Source organism: Pogona vitticeps, chromosome 6 (assembly GCF_051106095.1).
Source record: "Pogona vitticeps strain Pit_001003342236 chromosome 6, PviZW2.1, whole genome shotgun sequence".
Lineage (NCBI taxonomy): Eukaryota > Metazoa > Chordata > Lepidosauria > Squamata > Agamidae > Pogona > Pogona vitticeps.
Window position 1 is genome coordinate 101,920,559 of NC_135788.1, and position 17,792 is coordinate 101,938,350.

At 43.7% G+C, this 17,792-nt stretch overlaps 1 protein-coding gene across 2 annotated transcripts in view; it reads left to right on the forward strand.

Annotated features, from left to right (window-relative positions):
• Window positions 1–17,792, forward strand: part of LRRC4B (leucine rich repeat containing 4B) — a 127,742-nt gene that overhangs the window by 52,540 nt on the left and 57,410 nt on the right. The window contains exon 1 of one of the 2 annotated variants that reach the window (XM_078378012.1): window positions 7,173–15,844. The exons of the other annotated variant lie outside the window; for it this stretch is intronic. The gene's annotated coding sequence lies outside the window, so the exon portion shown is untranslated. Of the gene's footprint in view, window positions 1–7,172; window positions 15,845–17,792 lie in introns of those variants that run through there. 2 annotated transcript variants of the gene reach the window in all.

The window sequence follows — 17,792 nt, forward strand, 5'->3', positions numbered from 1 at the left end:
ATCTGGATGATGGACCTTAGTGCTTTAGAATAAGCAACAGCTGGAGACCACAAGCCTCAATCCTTCACCTCTGCTCTAGTTAGCCAGGAGGCTGAAAGAAAGCCAGATAGCTCTAGAACAGTGGTTCCCAACCTTGGGTAACGTAGATGTTCTTGCACTGCAATTCCCAAAAGGCTTCACCACCATCTGTGATGGCTAGGATTTCTGGGAGTTGCAGTCCAAGAACATGTGGATTACCCAAGGTTGGGAACAATGAAAATGTATCTAAAGATGTCATAACACTGTTGTTTCCATTATCATTGAGCACTGGCTATGCAGCTAGGATGATGGGACCCCCTTGGTTTGTAATTCCTGCTCGGAGTGCTCACAAGACAATTGCAAAGATAACTGCCATATTCCTATAGTTAAAAGTAAATTTTTAACTGGGGGTACTCCTCAGGACTGTCCACCTCCTTTGCCAGGCCCCCAAGAAGAGTCCAAAAATACAGGTAGCTTTTCTTGATCCCATTCTAGCGGTTTTCATCTCAGTGAGAAAAAGTATTTTGCAAAGCTAATGGACTGTAATTGCACATTTAAGGTCATGCCATCCCACCATCCTTTTGCACTACAACATGGATTGCTCACAACATATTTTACTAGGTGCACATGCGTGCGTGCGCATGAACACACACACACACACACACACACACACACACACACACACACACACACACACACACACACACACACACAGAGCTGCTGTAGGAATTGCAGTTTCAATAGGAACAGGGATATCTGAAGGTAGGGTTGCCAGATGTCCGGAAAAGGGAGGACATGTCCTGCTTTTTAAGCGAAAATCCTGCGTCCGGCAGGCAAAGCTAAAAAGCTTTAAAATGTCCGGCATTTCTACCTGAAAATGTAAATCACCTCTCCCTCCCTCCTTGGTTGTAAGGCATTTGTAAATCCTCCCGCAGCGGCTTGTAAATCCTCTGTTCTGATGGTTCTGATCGGAGATAAGCCAGTTTAATTGGTCCCCCGCTGTGCAACAGGGGGGGGGGCAATCAGTGACTGCTTCCGGGGGAGGTGACTGAGAGCACGAGGGAAACTTCAATCAAGGAGGGAAGAAAGGTGCGAGGGAGCTTGACAGAGGCTTGTTTAAAAGTAAGATCGGGGAAAATTTAGGGAGGGAGGAAGGATGTATGTGAGTGAGAAAGAGACTTAGTTTTATAAAATCATGAAAAAAAGGTTGTGACTGCAAGGGAGAGATGGCTCAAAGGTGCGAGGGAGGGATGGGTAGAAATGGACATGAGAGGAAATGGACATAGTGAACTGAAGCAACTGATTGTTTGAACATTGAGGAAGGGTTTGTGTGTCAGATGGAGGGAGAGGGAGAGGGAGAGACATACACACACACACACACACACACAGAGACTTGACTTTTTCATAAAACCATGGAAAAAGGAACATTGCAAAATTTAATCTCCATTGCATTTAACTCTGCTGAGAACAGCAAGTATTTCAAGGTAGTAGTTGTACAATTAGCTGTTTAAATAATATTCTTTGGTATTTTGAAAAAAGCCTCCATTGAATTTATTTTTATTTTTTAACATGACTGTTTCTTGGACAGTTCACTAAGAGACGTTTATTGGCAGGAATTGTAATAAAATTGTATTGATTGCAGGTTTAATGTGGATTCAAATGAAACACTCAATATGTCCTCCTTTGTCCTCCTTTTTGTCTTTCTATGTCCTCCTTTTGGTACCAATGTATCTGGCAACCCTATCTGAAGGGCCTGGCAAAGGACCTCATCATCCTGAGGAACATCCAGCCACTTTGACCTTCTCAGTCCTGGCTCCATTGCAACTCAGCTTCCTTTGGAGGCCAATTAGATGCCTCTGGAAAAACCAGAAGGAGGTTTGAAAGGCAAGAGTCCTCTGCTCCTGCTTCTCCCAAGCAGCTAGAGTTTCAGAGATAGGGTGCATTTAAATATGGATGTTCCGCTGAGACAGTCTGATGAGTAGCCACACCCGCTTTATCACACATGAATCTGTATCATCTAATCTCTGTATATTTTCTGAGACAACAGTCAGTTTAGCCACTTCTTTTCACTCTGATTGGTTTTTCTCTTGCCTTTATATCTTGCATATAGCATGTGATATGAGAGCACTACATAAAATCTTCCACTGTTGTCATTATTATTATTATTTTGGGTACATGAGATGCTGGGGCTCGAAGATGGGGCCTCCCACGTGCAAAGACTGTTCTTTGCCACCAAAGACAATTCCTTTTCCCTGCGTTGCACACCTCCCATATGGAGATAATTGCATAGACTGATTGTTCCAACAATATGCTTTTAAGCACAGAAGAGACTTGTGGGAGAGAGTGTCTTAAGAGAGAGGCTGGTGGTTTAAACTTGGTGCTTAGGAAGCGCCACTCATCATTGCCCGGATTCACGCTTTCTTCCACCTCCGTTTCCTGAGGTTTTTCTCCTCTCTGTTTTTCTTCCTCATCTTCATCAAATCAACACTTCCCAGGAGAGCTGGATTAAGACATACTGAGGCCTTAAGTGATGTCAGTTTTAAGAGGCCTCTAGCAGTACATAAAACAGAAATTCAGTATTTTTCTTCCGATTGTGTGGTTTGTTTGTTTTTTTTAGAGGCCCTTCATCATCTCAGGCCCTAAACTGTAGGTTTATGTAACTTATACATAAATCTGGTGCAGTCTCCTGGATTTACTTTCTCTCTCATTTGCATGGAAAAGGATTGTCTTATCTGCACATCTGTAGGGAAAACCTTTACTGTTAGATCTGAATATAAAAGCTCAAAGGCCAGAAGGCAAAAGATATAACCTAAGGTTGTTGAAATAGCTCAGTGGCAGAGGAGGCGCATGCAGAAATCTTCCCGTTCGGTCCTTGGTGCTTAGTTCTAATTAAGAGGATCAGAGGTGGAAAAGCTGGTATGCCTCAGAATAGACAAAGCTGTGCTTGGCCATGAGTTCAGAATACTTTCCCCCCCAGCATGACAGGCTGAGTTCCAGTTTGGGAATAAGAGATAAAGTACAGTGGTGCCTCGCAAGACAAGTGCTCCATTTTACGACAAAATCGCATAACGACGAAGTTTTTGCGATCGCCAAAGCGATCGTAAAACGATGTTTCCTATGGGATTTTTTCACTTTGCGATGATCGGTTCCTAGCTTCAGTAACCGATCATCGCAAAATGACAATTTTCACACAGCCGATTGGCGGTTTCAAAATGGCTGCCGGGTTAAAAAAAAATGGCCACCCGCTGTTTTCTGGGACGGATTCCTCACTGCATGGGCAGCGAAAATGGCTGCGCTATGGAGGATCTTTGCTGGAGGGTGAGTTTCAAGCCCATAGGAACACATTAATCAGGTTTTAATGCGTTTCTATGGGCTTTTTAAATCGCCTTATGATGTTTTCGTTCTACAGCGATTTTGGTGGAACGAATTAACATCGTAATGCAAAGCACCACTGTAAACAATAGAGTCACAAGGTCCCTAACCAGTATTTGTCCTCCTTCCAGAGGGGAGGGCTACCTTCCTGCAGTGGGTGGAGGTAAGTGTGCAGAGCACGGCATAAAACAATATGGGTAGGACCAGAGGTTGTTTTTGTTAATGGGGCTATTTTCCCACCAAGCACAAAGCACAGCTAAGTTCTAGGTTCATCTACTCATGACTAACCTAAGCAAAACAGCTTTCAGGCATGCCAAACACAGTTCTGGGCATGCCTACTCAGCCCTAGTGCCATAGGTTCATGTGTTGCAAAGCACACCTCAGATCCATAAGGCTTGTTCCTTCAAGTAACGGCCTGGACATTGAGGTAACAAAAGAAAATTCAAGGAAGGAAAGTTTTCTGTCCCCCTTTCCACTGCTTCTTTAGAGATCTCTCTGGCCAATTTTTGGGGTGGTGGTGGTTGAAGTTTTCAAGAAATGGTCACATTACTCAAAGAGGAAATTATTTAGAGAGCAAGAGGGAAGAGTTTTAACCAGGGACTCTGTTAATTTTTTGGGGGGGGGGACAAGATGGAAGTCAGCGTATCCCAAACTCCCAAAATGTCACAACCGGCTCTGGAATACCTTGACTGAAATTTGGTTTCATAGCTTACACCTGCAGAAGGATAATGATGTCACTGGTAGATTTTCAGTAGCTGAAGACTTCCTCCCACTGTCCATATTTCCCACATTTTTCCCAAAACATGAAAGATTATTTCCTCCTTAAGAAAGAAGAAGGAAGGCTTTAGTATGGATTTTGGCCATGACTAGAGATGCACAGGTGGACATAACAAGGGTCTGGCCCTCTGGGGCTGGACTGTCCACTCAGCCGTCTGCTGCTGCCATGGGTCTGTGCTCCTTTCCAGTCGCTCCGGAGCTCACAATCAACTCGTCAGCCTGGCAGGGAGGCTGGTCTCCCCTTCTTCTGCCATCAGTGGCTAGTTGACCGCGAGCTCCGGAGTATACGAATATGAATACCCCCATCTTTAGGAATGACATTACGAATGTATACAAAATTTTAGAAATAACGCATTACCTGTAAAAATGTTACTTCGTTGGGTAATGAGAACATGACAACAACAAAATTGTGTGTGTGGGGAATGCAATAAAATATTTTGTAAAATAACACAACAATGGATAACATCCACCTGCCTGTTTATTTTTAAAAATAAAAAATGGGAGTGAGCTTACTTTTTGCTTCACATGGTGGCTGCACTAGCAGGCTGCCTAGCGCTACCAATAAGCACAAGGGTGGGAGGGTGGCCGTGTCACCAGCTGCCACTTTGTGGGGATGGGCAACTCAAGCATGGAGCTAGCCTTGGCTGAAAGCGATGAAAAACTCTGCATGTTTGTGCCTTTTGACAGTGTCCTTGTTCTATTTTAAAATGATCCGCCGTTTAGCTCTTCTCTGTTGATTTTTCCTGTATAGGCCTTAATAATTCTAGACATTTGGGGAGAGGGTGAGGAGAGAACTTAATAATCGAGCCATGAATGTTGCTGCGGTTTGAATGGTATTATGTTATTTTTGTTTTCAGCCTCCTTGACAAAATCAAGACAATTGGCAATCTTAGCAGAGAGCCTCTGTGGTTATGAAGAACATATCCCCACCCCTACCCTCTGGATAACTCAGGGTGGTTGCTGAGGAGTAAGAGGTCATACATTTTGAATTTCAACCAGGATACATGCTTCAAAGATCCCTCAGTGCCAAAAGGTCACTCCTAAATTTTGCTGGTTCAGCCACTGGCTCACGCTTACGGAACGCCCAGGACTGTTTTCCCTTGCTATGCTTTCAAGGCAACATTTAACCCAAGGATAAGGGACATCCAGATGTTGCTGACTGGCAGCTCCAATTATCCCTCACTGTTGGCTATGATGGTTAGGGCTGATAGGGACAGGCAATCCAAGAACATCTGGTGATATTTTGGGTCTGCGACAATTGTCCTGTGGGACCCTGAGCAGGAGGAAATATGGATGACCTTTGGGCAACCTGACATTCTCACTGGAGGTCTGCTTTGCTGGGTTAGCCATTGTGTTAGCCCTATCAGGATCAGAGTAAATCCCAGGATACTTCAGTTATCATAGCTACTAGCTGGAGGATCTTAAAAATGACAGGAAACAAAAGTACCTTGCCCAGGCTCTGAGCAGATCTGGACTTAGAAAAATTAAAATTCAGATGATGGCTCCCAGAACCCCTCACTGGACAGGTTGACAGGGAATTCTGGCAGTTGAAGTCCAGAAAGTAACTTTTCCAAGCTCTGGATAGAAGCTTGGATCCTCAGATCATGCTACATCAGTTCCCAGAAGAGCATGGCCAATGGGTAGGGCGTTCCTGGAGCTGTAGTTCAACAATATCTAGGAGATGTAAGGTTGGGAACTCTCTCTTTAGGCAGAATGAAGGAGGCAGATTTGATTCCTCGTTCTATTTATTCTTACTGTATATTTACACGTACAGTGGTGCCTCGCTTAACGATGTTATTTCGTTCCAGCGAAATGGCTGTAGAGCGAAAATGTTGTAAAGCGAAAATAAAAAACCCATTGAAATGCATTAAAACCCGGTTAATGCGTTCCAATGGGCTAAAAACTCACCGTCCAGCGAAGATCCCCCATATGGCAGCCATTTTCAGTGCCTGTCTAGCGAGGAATCCGTCCTAGAAAACAGCGGGGGGCCATTTTTTTCAGCCAGCGGCCATTTTGGAACCCGACAATCAGCTGTTTGCTGATCGTCGTAATGCGAAAAATCGGTTCCTGAAGCAGGGAACCGATCATCGCACAGCGGATTTTGCCCATAAGAAGCATCGTTTTGCAATCGCAAAAAGGGTATCGTTAAGCAGATTTGTCGTTATATGGGGCAATCATAAAGCGAGGCATGACTGTATTCAGAAAAAAAGAAAAGGCACTTGTGGGACTTTCTGCTTAAGGTGCCCAAAGGAAGTTAGTGTTCTTAATATACTGTATTTTTCTGTGTATAAAACGCGACTTTTTCCTAAAATCATTACACTAAAAACTGAGGTCTCGACTATCACTCAGGATCCCATATCCCACCTGGTGGTTCTGGAGTTTTTAAAAAAAGTATGTGACTTTTTTCAAGTTTGCTAACATTTCTGTGCCTTGGGGAAGGGCCATAGAAAGGAAGAATATTTATCCAGGCGTGGACTATAAATCCAAGGTTTATTAACATACAGGCAATGGAATGGGATTTGCAATTAAGCTTGGATGCCTTGGTAAACTGTATCCCTGTGTTGGCAACGTGAACGAGTTGCCTAGTTGCTTCTTCTACAATACAGCCTCCAGACCCTCCTTGTCTTCTCTTCCTTTGTCCTGGCAGGGGAAAGGGGTATTGCGGCCAGTATTAAAAAGCCTTCCCGAGGAACAGTGTAAAACCCTGTGCAACAGACAAGTTGCCTTAACAGTAATCGACAACGACAACGACGACGACGACGACGACGACGACGACGACGACGACGACGACGACGACGATGACGATGACGATGACGATGATGATGATGATGATGATGATAATAATAATAATAATAATAATAATAATAATAATAATAATAATAATAATAATAATAATAATAATAATAATAATAATAATAATAATAATAATAATAATGTGCAGTCAAGTCAGTTCTGGTGACCCTTCTTAGGGTTTTCCAGGTAGAAGGTGTTCAGAAGTAGTTTACCATTCCCTTCTTTTTGGGGTGCCCTGGGACTAATGTAGCTTCCCAAGGCCACACAGGCTGGCTCTACTCACAGGAGGCTCAGTAGGAAATCAGACTCCCTACCTCTGGCTCCACAGCCAGATACCTAAACTGCTGAGCTTTCCAGACAGGTTTATAATAATTTTAAACACATTAGAAAGACTACTTCACCAACATGGGAGAGTTTGCTCTTATCTAATGAGTGCTTTATCTGGGTGCAGTTCAAGTGGTAAAAGGTGGCATCTCACGTTACACCAGAGAACCCAAAATGATGTCATCCAGCCAAATATATTTTTGGTTTTGGCCCAACAGCTGGTTGAGGGAAGAGTTACCCATGAGGGCAAGAGATAACCTCTTCCTCTCACTTCTCTCCTGAAAGAACACTCCTTTATAGTCTCACTGTAGCCAGCAGATATGGAGTTGGGGCTCTTTTTGCTGACGTTAGCTGCACTTTTGCCTTCAGAGTGTATGAGTTATGAGTCATTTGGTGCCAGGTTCAACGCTCGGCTGCCTGATGCCCACTAAGTGGCCTGCCATCTCCCAGCTTCAGCCTCAAGCCTGCAATTTAGTAATAACAATACCGGCCAGGTTTACCAAGGCCGTATTAAGGATGATTGAACCAATATACACAAAGTGTTTTGAGCTTGCAGGAGTGCAAGATAAGCATGAAGTGTCGTAATGGTTGTTGAATAAGCTAAACTGCAAGCAGACAAAGGAAACTTCTGCTTCCAGTGGGTAACATGCAACATGTTTTTCTTTGGGGGGGGGGGCTTCATGGCCCCTGTTCTACCCTGTAGATCTCTTAGCTTCTTTGATGAACTTTCTTGACCTTGAGACTGGCAAGGACCATGGTCCCTGGATCTGTAGTCCCATCAAAAACATAGACTGTACAGTGGTGCCTCGCTAGACAGTTACCCCGCATGACCATTTTTTCGCTAGACATTGGCTTTTTGCAATCGCTATAGCGATTCGCAAAACAGTGATTCCTATGGGGGAATTTCACTGGACAATGTTTGGTCCCTGCTTCGCAAACCGATTTTCGGTAGATGACGATTTCGATAGCTCCCTGCGCGCTCGCAAACAGGTGTTTTTTGGGACCTAAGCTTCGCAAAACAGCGATTTGAACAGCTGATCAGTGGTTCACAAAGCGGCTTTCCTATGGCCAATCTTCGCTAGACAACGACGATTCTTCCCCATTGGAATGAATTAAACAGGTTTCAATGCATTCCAATGGGGAAATGCTTTTCGCTAGACAATGATTTCGCTAAACAGCGATTTCAGTGGAACGGATTATCATCGTGTAGCGAGGCACCACTGTAGTTGGGTTTTGATTGTATTAGAATGGAGACTGGTTGAGTCCACTTGGGTGGACTGTCAGACATCACTGAAAAGGAGGATTTTAAAATGGGCACTGATTTCCATAGGATTGCATATGTTGATTTATATGTGCAGACACAAAATTAGGAATTTAAAGAGAATTACAGCGCATCTCACTCAACTGGATAAAATTGTGGCCAGATGACCTCATTGTAGCTGCTGAGTCTGCTGTTCAGGATGCTGTCTCCCTGTGGATGGGCAACTTCAGGATTTCTGATCTCCCTTCCTTGGGTTTTTGTCTTTAAATTAGACTTGGAGTAGATAGTCCTTCTGATGTTGGACTAACCTTTGCATCCCGTCAAATGGAGGAGTAGCCTCTTTAAAATAGGGCCTATGGACACTCTATCAGACTTCTAATCATCAGTCATCTGGTGTCACCCCAGTCAATCAGCAAAATACCAAGGAGGTGGTGAAAGCTATGTGGTCCTTGTGTTTCTTGTCCCCAGCATCTGGGAGGCAGAGAAAGAGTTTGGAAAATAAATAGTTTATATGACACTTCCAGTTATTTGTAATTTGTTCCTCTTCCCAAGAATCAGAGCTTAGGAAAGTTAATTTTTGGACTCCAGCTGTCAGGATCCCTCAGCCAGCAGGGGAATCTGATAGCTGTAGGCCCCCCAAAAGCAACCTCTATTTAGTTCTCTATTACAATTGTAACTTAAGGAGGAATAACTGTTCCAGCTTTGCAGTTTTAAGATGATGATGATGATTTACAAGGTTACCTTCTTGCCAAAGAAGAAACAGCAAAGAAAAAATAGCATATGGTTCAAGGGTGAGCTTCTGCTGAGCCTTGTGCTCTTTCATTCCGTGTTTTTTGTGGTGATAAGTAACTTGTAATTCGTTTTAAGAAAAGTAAAAGTAAAGAGTTGTTTTATTGTAACTATAAACTGGCAAAAGAAAATAAAAGAAATAAAGAGAACCCACTTTAAAGCACTTTAAAGATTATGAAATTGTTAAAAGTGTGATAATATTTTCCTTCCTTCCTTCCTTCCTTCCTTCCTTCCTTCCTTCCTTCCTTCCTTCCTTCCTTCCTTCCTTCCTTCCTTCCTTGCCCAAATGCTACTTCTTTGCAAATTTTTTGAAAAATAAGTTTTCTAAGTTTTGGTCTTGCGGAAGTTTTGCATAATTGTCAGAGGTTCCTAGCCCCTATCTTAGGAGACAGTTTTCTGATTTCCTTAGTGAGCAGCCATGACTGTTGAAAAGGCCTGAAATCTGACTTACGTTTGAAGTAGAGGGTTTGACAAGAAAGAAGTGTAACTTTCCAGATGACATATGGACTGCAACTCCCGCCCACGCTAGCCCACACAGCCAATGGTGAAGAATGCTGGGAACTGGAAGTCCATCAATGTCTGGAAGGTTATACCTTGTTCACCTCAATCTATGACAAGCCCTCAAACTAGCAAAGTCTGAGTCAAACAAGAAGCATCCTGATGATCAACTAATTTCCAAATAAGGATATATATATATTTTTTGAAACAATATTTTTTAATTGCACGTTGTCTGGTTCACCAGAACAAGTTGGTGCTGAGGACTGGTGTCGGTAGCTTTTTATTTTTATTTTAAGAATGTTTTGTTCAGAATATGTCTTGCAAGTCTCACCCTCAACTCCCCCCCCTCCAGCTCTTTCAGACAAAACAAAAGGATTCTGGGGGAGGAAAGATCTCCCAACTATCCTGACTGAGTTTCAAACAAGAATTAAGTATGGGACATTGCTTTGGCACTTAGAATTGCATCCCTCCTTGTCAGTAGATTTAATTCATTTTGCAAATGTTCAGAATAGGAGCCGCCGACACAGGTGGTGGGAGTGTGATGCTGGTGGCAAAAACACCTTCTATTTAGATGGTTTCTTTTATTTGTGGAAGCAGAGGCAATACATGGATAGGCTGGTTTTAATGCATATGTTCAAAATGGGAATAACCAACACAGGCGATGCAGGTGTGGCATTGTGGCTTCCCCCAATGTTATCTTCACAGTGACCCTGTGGTACAGCCAGATATGGCTGTCCATGGATCTTCCTGACTGACTTGTGTGTTGCACATAAATCTTTTGAGACCTCCTAGCCAAACCTTCAAACCACTGTTCCACACCGGTTTGAAGACAGCCTACATCTGTTCTTTTTATCCCAATAATAATATTATTATTTTCAAACAGGAGGAATTTGCATTAGTCTTATTCCTCATTCAAGGCTTAGATAAGCAGAGTTTTGTTAGCAGTTCTGAGGTGACATTAAAGTGAGGTAAATGGCAAGTCATATTTCATAGCCCCCAGACTATGGAATGCCCTCCCGACTGAGATTCGTCGGGTGCCGACGTTGATGACATTTCGGTGCCAGGTCAAAACCTTCCTGTTCCAGAAGGCTTTTAATTGAAATAACATCAACCGTGGGTCCTGAGTATCTATCTTAATTGTATTTTAATCATTTTATCTTTTATTGTATTTTAATTGAATTTTAATTGTTGTAAGGCGCCCAGAGACCTTTGGGTAGAGTGGGCAGCATATAAGTTAAATAAATAAATAAATAAATAAATAAATAAATAAATAAATAAATAAATAAATAAATACATACTCCAAGGCCAAACTTCCCTGTTGTTCCTTTTATCTCTTGACTCTCTGCTTTAGCATTCCAGTCCCCTAGAATGAGGAGAACATCTTTCTTTGGTGTCAGTTCTAGAAGGTGTTGTAAGTCTTCATAGAACTGGTCAATTTCAGCCTATTCAGCATTGGTGGTTGGTGCATAAACATGGATGACTGTGGTGTTGAAAGGTCTGCCTTGGATTTGTATTGAAATCATTCTATCATTTTTGAGATTGTATCCCAGTACAGCTTTTCCCACTCTTTTGTTGACTGTGAGGGCTACTCCCATTTCTTCTACGGGATTCTTGCCCACAATAGTAGATATGATAATTGTCTGAATTATCAGAATTATCTTCTCTCATACCTGGGAGTAAACGCACAGTAATAACAAATGGAGTCACTGGGCCAAAATTGCTGGGAAGCAGTTGATATGCTAATGGAACAGGGCTCAGGAGACCTGGGTTCGAATCCCCATTTGGCAATGGAAGCTCACAGGGGTGGGGATGGAATTGGTAAAACCACTCCTTAAGTATCCCACTTACTTTGAAAGCCCTATTAAGGTCTCTATAAATCAGTTTTGCTGCTCATTCATGGCACCCAAAGGACAGTCCTCCATTGAAGGCATTTCAGAGAACATTCCTGTATTGGAAAGTGTTCTTGGCTTGATGGATTGACAAGGTTTAAATTTAAAGAACTAAAAGAAAAGAGACAAAGGCCCTTGAAGTTATACCAGGACAGCAGACTTAACAAGAACTCAGGTCATCCAGTCACAATCTTTCCAATGTGGGATTTGTTGTATATGAATTTGGATGATCGTGATCATTTCTGAACTTATATACATGCCTACAAATTAGCAGATGCATCTTTCATTCAAATTAATGACACACCCTCTCCTCTTTTTTTGTCTCTGGTGCATTTGGATTTTAGTGATTATTCCACAATTTATATAGATGGCTATAATTTACTTTGATTTTTGATGATGCTGAAGCAGACCCCCTGCTCCACATTAAGCAAGAGACCACACCGACTCTTCAAACTTATTCCAGCACTGGTAATAGGATAGCTTCAGACACACCATATGAGGGTAGTGGGCTAGGTTGAGAAGATAAAGAACAGACTCTGTTGCACACCCAGCATCTATTCTGCCCTCCCTAATAGCTATTCCTTGCCCCTACCTTCTGCTACCTGAGACTGCTGCTTCACCACATCTAAAGGCTGGGCCGGCCTTGCTTGAAGCCTTCTATGCAACAAGGGAGGTGGTGACATTCTCTTCCCTACATAGCATCTAAGATCCCCCGTGCATATGAGGCAATGGATCAGGCTGGTCCAGGTAGAATTGTAAAAAGTTACTTTTTAGATTATGATCCCAGAGTCTCCCAAATGCCATGAACTGGCATTTGAATTTGACTTCATGTTGACAATGGAACAGCCTCCTCCACTGTTCCTGCCTTCTTCTCCCTCCTTCTCCCTTCAAATGCTATTTGGAGTGGCTGAGGAACAGATAGGCCACAGTGTTTCCAACACAACTGCTGGTGCTATACAAAATGGCTCTGAGTTTGTGCACTTGCAGGATTAAGGGTAAAGTGGAAGGTGTCACACCTTGAAGCTTGCTTTTGATCCACTGAATATTATCTGCTCTGCATGTACAGCTTACTAGACATTTGAACAGAATTTGGGAAGCTGTTTTATTCCTATTAGATTTCTGTATCTGGATTGTTAGCCCCAACATTGTATGAATTGGAGGCTTGTGGTCCCTGAGCTGGCAGGGCACCTCATTCTGAAATAGAACCAGGACCCATTTATGGCCATAAATGTTTCCAGTTATGTGTGACTGTTATCTACCCGGCTCTCATCAAAGATTGTGTATGTGTGTCTGTTTCCAACATCACTCCAAGACTCTGCCATTCCCCTGGGATTATGGTATCTAGACAATTGCACACCCTGTGGGCATGTATATTAGAATTATTCTGTTTTCTAAATGGATTAATTAATTTTAATTAATTGATATCTGTCTGTAGACCTTCACTTGGAGAATAATTTTGCTTTTAACCCAAAGTTACTTTTAATACCCACGTTATTTGAGTGTGTGTGCATATATGCATATGCATGCATGTGCACTCTCTCACACTCAGGTCTGTACACACACATCTATTAAACTCACAGCACATCCATTATTTAAATGTAGATTCTTTTGTAACTAGAACTGCACTCTCCATGTACAAGAGGAAAGTCATTACCAGGTGGGAGTGGTGGGATCTTAATATTCACAGAAATGCAAGACACCTTTGGAAGAAGACAGCATAAGGGGCAACCCCTCAATCTGCTAAAATAGCATGCTGAGCATGCTTTGATGGGAATTAAAGCAGAACATTTGGTTGTTGAAGGAGGCAGTAGATGGAGTACCCTGAAAGAAGAAGACTAGGTGGGTGGCTGAGACCCAACACTGTGATGTTTTTAGTACATCCCACCTGTATGTATGTATTTCACAGACTGATTTGATAGCCATCTCTTATCTCCAGAGTATTTTGGGAAATAGTTTTCTGGGGGAGGAGGTAGGGATCAAATCTCAGCTTCTTTACCAAGCACCAGCTCCAGGGGGCTTTTCGAGAGGGGAAGCCATGAATGTTAAGGCTGAAATATGAGTTTGGAGTATAAATGTTGGCTTCACATGAAAGAGAACCTTACAATTGGGAAATGCGACTCCTTTCTTCAGTGAGATCTAAATGGCATTGCAGCTACAATATAAATACTTTAAACTTTTCTTTTTGTAGGTGTATTTTTAAAAACACATGCTGGGCAAGATTTTGTTTCATATTTTAAACTTCGCCAATATAGTTTACAAGATTTTTTTTTTTTAAATAACCTTAAGAGGTGTGAATGATTCTGTGACATTCCCTGCCTTCTTTCCCTCACTGTTAAGTGGATTTCACCAGCCTTTTCTCAAGATACTGTAATTTCTGGTACATATGACCTGGCAGTATTGGAATGTAAAGTGACTGTGATATTTTGCAGTAAGAGAACCACACAGGGGTGGTAATTATTCTGGATGAATTAATGTGGAATAAAGGTGTGTGCATCATGCACATGCACTTTTGAGTGGAGAGGCTGACGGAGGAGGTGATAAGTGGGTGGCCAGAGAGATGTACACTCAGCACACCTTGTGCAACTGAGCAAGTTTTTGCCTTCCCAGAACAAAGCTGGTACACATATCGAGTTCTCACTGGTCATCACCAGGCTTCTTTGTTATTTTTGCTAAAACAGACTAAAGAGCACCTGGTCTTGAAGGTGCCCAGAGACTGAAGGGAAGATTGTTTTGACAGATGGGTGTGTGTTTGTGTGTGCAGGATATGTCTGGAGGAAAAGTGTCTTTTGTGGAGAAGGAAAGGTGGGTTGAAGAAATGAAGAGATCAGCTTGGTAATAAAGAGAGAGGATGGGGGAGGGGCTGATGAACTTGTTAATGAGAAAGGAGGAAGAACATGGGATGCAGTTGAACTTGTGAATGAGGAGGGAGAACAGAGTGAACAAGGAGCCTCCAACTTTCAAATCATTAAGAAGGGCAGATGTGGAAGTGCAGTAGTTCAAAGTAGTGAAAGGAACCCTTTCTGTGTGCATGGGGAAGAGCAGGATAGCCTTCCTCATCTTGGTGCGGCTCAAATGCTCTAGACAGCATCTCCCATCATCCCCAGCCAGCAGGATGACTAGAATAATGGCCATTTTAGACCCACTCACTCAGAAGGGTCTGTGCTGGAGCAAGGTTGTTTAGACAGAAAGAGGGCATATGGCTTGCTTTCCTGGAAAAGTGGGCAAAACTTGAGCATGGCAGTGGATGATGGGAGGTGCATACAGGAGGCAGTTCGGAAAGGGGGCATTTTCTGGCCGAATTTAAGTCCGATGATGCTGGGAGTTGGGGAAAGAAGGAGGTTGGATCAAGTTGGGCCCTCATTGAGCTTCTTTGACCGGGCACTTTTTAAAATCTGCACCCACTCCACTGTATTAACATATGCAAATAGACTTCTGCAGGCTTCGGTGAAGTGGGGGCATAGAGTGAGCGTGGGGATGGGAGAAGAGGGTACGCAGATCTGGAAGAATGGGTGTCTAGTGGACCAGGGGCTTGCAGATCCTTGGGAAGGGGGAAGATGGACGAATCGAAGTGGAGAGACAGGAAGATAGAAAGAAGGCTTGGGTTGAAGAATACGCGGTGTGTGTGTGTGTGTGTCTGTGTTGGTTAATGAAAAGCCAGAGGGAGGAAAAGGAAAGGCAGGAAGGAAGGCGGAAGGAGAATTGGAGGAGAAAAAGGGAGGAGGTGGGGAAAGGCTTGTGGGAAGGAGGAAGGAAAAGGAAAAAGAAGCCCACCCTCCCCCCGTTTCCCCCTTCCCTCCCCCGGCCGCGCTGCCGCTGGGAGGATGCGCCGTGCTTCCGTCCCCGTCCCTCCCCCCTTCTCTCCCTCCCTCCCTCTCCCCCCCCCCGCGCCTCCATCTCTCCATCCGCGGCAGCGCCTGCATGCCGAGCCCCTTCTCCTCGCCGCTCCGCTCGTCGGGGGGGCGACGGCTGATTCATTCCCCCTCCTCTCCCCCTCCCCTCCCCGCACTCCCCGCACTCTTCCCCTTTGCACTGCCGCGGTAAAAGAGACGGAGTGGGGGGCGGGAGGGGGGGGAGAGAGAACGCGACAGCCGTGGCGAAGGAGGAAAGGCGAAGGGAGGAGATGGTGAGCGGTTGCCATGGGGATGCGGCGCGGGTGGAAGCGGGAGGGGGGAGAGTTGGGTACCAAGGATGCAGGAATTGATGGACCAGTGGAGGGAGGGCTGAAGAGGATGCACCAGGACGAAGAAGGAGGGAGGAATCGATTTCCTTGCCCTCGACCACCTGAGTCTTTTGACTGTTCCATCTCCAGCCAAACCTTCCATCCCTCACTCCACCTCCATTCCCTACCCTCCTCACGATTTGGGGTGTATCTCTTCTTTCTGTGTCTTGATCGTGCTTCCTTCTCTCCTTGCATAGCCCCTTCAGCCCTAGACAAGTGGATATCTGCATCTCTCAGAACCTCCCACAATCTGCCTTTTCTCTAGCTTCCCAGCTCTGCTCCATCAAGCATTTCCCCTCCCCAGACCCACCTTAGGCCTAGCTTCCCTTTCCCCCTTTCCATTCATCCTCCTACTAGTTTTTTCCTAATTGTTTCTCAGATCTAATTCTATATCAAGATCTTTCTATGTATCTGGCCTCCATTCCAGGGTATGTTGCCCATTGACAACAATTTAACTTGCCAATCTATCTGTGTGAGTGACTGAGTGTACTACTTTTTGTTCATATTTGGTAATTGTGTAGTGCTTTACTGAGTTGAACTCTCTAAGTTGAGTAAGGTTGTGTAGCCTGTGCCCCCAACAAAATGTCTATTAGTTAGAATCCAACCTTGATTTCATAGAATTATTGTGTTTTCAGCATTCATAGGCAGGAGCCTTCTTCACCAGCTGTAGACACTTCACTTTTTCCTTCTCCACCCCCGCACCAGTGCCTTTGGTGTTCTCTGTCTTGCACTAGTGAATGAATGTCCTGTTTCATGTGGATGGCAGGTGGGTGAGTGTGTTGCGCTTGGTCATCTTTCAGCCGTTACAACATAAGGGGATGTAAGACTTTTGCCCTTTTGATCACTGCCTTGCATCCTTCTATTACACCTTTCAGGTCTGCCTCTATTTCCTTTCTTTCCACTTATTGCATCTTCGGATCTTTTAGTCTGCACCTCTCTCTGATTTTATCCCATGTATTTTTCCTTATCCTCTTCTAGCAATGCTGTCTTATGACATGCACATCCTCTAAGTTTTCGAGCAGGGGTGGGCTTCAAGGAGCCCTCCAGATGTTGTTAGGCTATAACTCCCAACATAGATGATGGGAGCTGCAGTTCAACTGGAGGGCCATATTTCAGCCATTCTGGTCTTAAGGCAAGGCCGTGTGTTTCAGTGGTCAGACACATCTTGCATACAGGAAGCACCAGGTGTAGTCATCAGCCCCACCAGTTGCAAAGATCAGATATCGAGTGACGAAAAAGGCCTTTTATTTCCAAAATTCTTGTATAATCAGTGCCGGTCAGAATATAGTTCAGCTTCTGGGATTAACCTGGGCTCAAAGACATTCGTCTTAATTTGCACTGTGAAAGGGGAATCAGTGAGCCCAGAGTCCAGATTGCAATATTAGGTCCTTAATAAGTGTGACAGGAGGGATGTGATGAGGCCTTAAATCCAGTGCACAGGAACTTAGAGCTAGAGTGGTAACTGTTTTATTTATTTATTACCCACATATCCTGACCTCATCAGAGTATTGAAACATAGGACTTCCAGCCCCAGCAGCCTTTTATCAGGTTGACACCTCCTTAACTTTGTCAACATACAGTAATTGTTTTATGAATAATTTTATTGTGAGCCACCCTGAGTAGACATAGTCTATAAGGGTGGGATAAAAATCAAATCAAATCAAATCAATCAATCAATCAATCAACAAACAAACAAACAAGCAAACGTAGAAGCATCCTGTAACCTAATCTGGGGCCCCTAAACAGGGCCAGCTCTACCACGAGGCAGAGTGAGAAAACCACTGCAAGGCAGTGTATTTTGAGGTACATGAAATCGTAACAAATGGTAAATTATTCAATTCGTTAGTGTTGC